Genomic DNA, 2,527 nt, shown 5'->3' with positions numbered 1-2,527 from the left:
CGCGCACATCGCAGAAACGGTCCGTCCAGTTAAACCGGTCCAGCGGTGTCGAGAGCTAAAGGCAGTTCAACGCAAACGTGTATGATGCACTTTCTGACAGCTCTCATCCAACAGGAATGTTGTCCGGCATGCAGTGTGTCATTCCTCGTATCTGGTGCCATAGAAGCGCGATTGTTTTTCCAACCACAATGAAATAGGCCATTACAGTTGAGTCATATCACAAATGTTCGGGCAAAACAGGTAAATGACACGGACGTGATAGCTTATATCCTATTGCTGTGTGTGCCTATGGCAGTGATATATGTAGGCCTATGCCCATGTTGAAATAAGACAGCTCGAGGAGTCTGTCAGCATTCCAAGAACAGGTGTATTTCAACTGCATTCAGAAGACACAAGCCATACAAGATACAAGCAACACAGATGTAAATGGATTGTGTAAAAACGTGGACATAATCATACGTTGTGTGTACTCAATATGGCTAGTTAGAGAAACATAGAGTACAGGTGTACTGTAGGATATTATTCATACAAGTAGTCTACTGAACCTTCATTAAAGCCATCCCGTGTCTATCAGGCAGGTGAGAGAAGACAAAGAGATTAGGCGCGCACACGTGACATGCGTAGTGATCACCCGGAACCAGCTGTCATTGGGATGTGTTTAATAGGAACTGTAATACATGGTGGAGATGTCAATCAACAGAAAATAAAAGTCCTCTAAAAATCCACTGTAGAATGCTGTTGTATTCATAAAGATAAAAAATAATGTGTCAATTTACATTAAGAAACCGCTATCTGAGGTAAGGTTAAAATATGTCTAGAAATGTTACGTAATCAAACAGCATTTTTTTCTCCCTTTTTAGTCCACTTCCTCATCTTCTTCTTCTATTGTCCAAACGTCGTTATTAATCAGTTGTCAGTCCAGAGAAGTCTAATTACACAGAGATTCTGGCCATAAAATAGGGAGTCATTGGCATCACAGTTGATGTAATACTAGCAGAGACAGACGGACGGATAGACCGGCAGACAGACAGACATGGAGGCAGACAGCCGAGCAGGGCTAGGGGGCTGATGACAGACATACAGCTGTAGGGAGTGTCCGGGGTGGTTGTGATGATGGGTAAATGCTCCCGTCACTCAGACGGAGAGATGATATGGCGCACAGACAGGAGGATGGTATGACTGTACGAGGTTACAGGGCACATGGATATTGATCAACAAAGGACTGCAGTGTAGACGAGGTCTGATTTAGGGAAAGACACTTATAGGGTCATAGACCAAACAACGTCAGGGGTTGAGAGAGCAACAGAAACCTGGACAGACAGACGGACGGACGGACAGACAGACAGACAGAGGAGATGTTGGTATTGCTTGATACCTTCTGGTAGCCTAACTGAAGCCTATTTTATGGCACAGAAGTCCTGCGGACAGAATGATCATTGTTGTTGTTGTTATTATTATTATTTACAAAATGAGTTTGGCAAACCAACAATCAGGTCTCTTAAAGCCATGTGAATCTGCAACTCCAGTAGAGCTGACAGTAGAGCGTCTTGATGGATTTATAAAATAAAAACTCAATTTCCCCTTGTCTGTTTTAATCGATATTGTACAAAAGCTATTATAGAGAATGAGCAGTTCAATCACAGAATCAGTTAGTTTGGCAACATCCATCCGAAGGCGGAGGTGCCTGGTAATTTGGCAATGTTCGTCCGTGCCAGGCGGTGCCGCCGTTAGGCTGGCAACATCCATGCCCCGCTGAGTCCATTCCCTCTGAAGCCTTCCCTCTGAATCTGTCTGAGAAGAGACATTTGGCAAAACACTGTGTCGGTGTGTGTGTGTGTGTGTGTGTGAGTAGCTCCTAGAGAGTCTGTTTCTGCATAGTCATCCAGCAGACGCTCACATGAAGGTGAAACACCCAAACAGCCAATCAGATGCCAAGATCCCAATAAACTGGCTAATCAAAAATAAGGATCCAGGCATACCATTCCGGCCTCGTCCCACAGGATCCACTCGCTACAGACACTCATTTGGTCCATGTCTGATAACACTGTCTGAGTTAGGAAGGGAGACAACACTTGGCCCAGTCCCCTTTTGGCAGCATAGTCTCTAGCAACGTTTGATGGAGGGAGAGAGAGAGAGAGAGAGACGGAGAGATGAATGAATGAAAAGAGAGTAGAGGGAGTAGATGGAGCGTTCTATCCTTTGTTAGAGGGGTGGCCAGGCTGCTGCTTGAGAGGAGTAACACACACACACACACACACACATCGGGTTGGTTTGTCAGCGTTGGTTGGTCAGTCCAGTGTCCAGTGTTCACTGTGTCTCTTTATTTCTTCCCTTTGTTGACCTGGGCGTAGAGAGGATCCTTCCCCTGCAGACAGAGATCCTTCCCCTGCAGACAGAGAGAGAGGAGACACTGTTAGCATGTTAGCATTAGCATGACCCACTTGGTCTGAACTAGACCTGGGTTTCAAATACTTTATTTGTGCCTGTTTGAGCTTGTCTGGCTCATCAAACCAGTAAAAAAGTCCCA

General features: G+C 45.2%; 1 protein-coding gene across 1 annotated transcript in view; it reads right to left on the bottom strand.

The window, feature by feature from the left end:
* Positions 1-642: 642 nt before the first annotated feature.
* LOC115145129 (disabled homolog 1-like) overlaps positions 643-2,527 on the bottom strand; it is a 75,369-nt gene continuing 73,484 nt past the window's right edge. The window contains exon 18 of the mRNA XM_065003120.1: positions 643-2,386. The gene's annotated coding sequence lies outside the window, so the exon portion shown is untranslated. The remainder of the gene's footprint in view (positions 2,387-2,527) is intronic.

This window comes from Oncorhynchus nerka, linkage group LG17 (assembly GCF_034236695.1).
Source record: "Oncorhynchus nerka isolate Pitt River linkage group LG17, Oner_Uvic_2.0, whole genome shotgun sequence".
Taxonomy (NCBI): domain Eukaryota; kingdom Metazoa; phylum Chordata; class Actinopteri; order Salmoniformes; family Salmonidae; genus Oncorhynchus; species Oncorhynchus nerka.
This window is presented reverse-complemented; position numbering and strand designations above follow the sequence as displayed.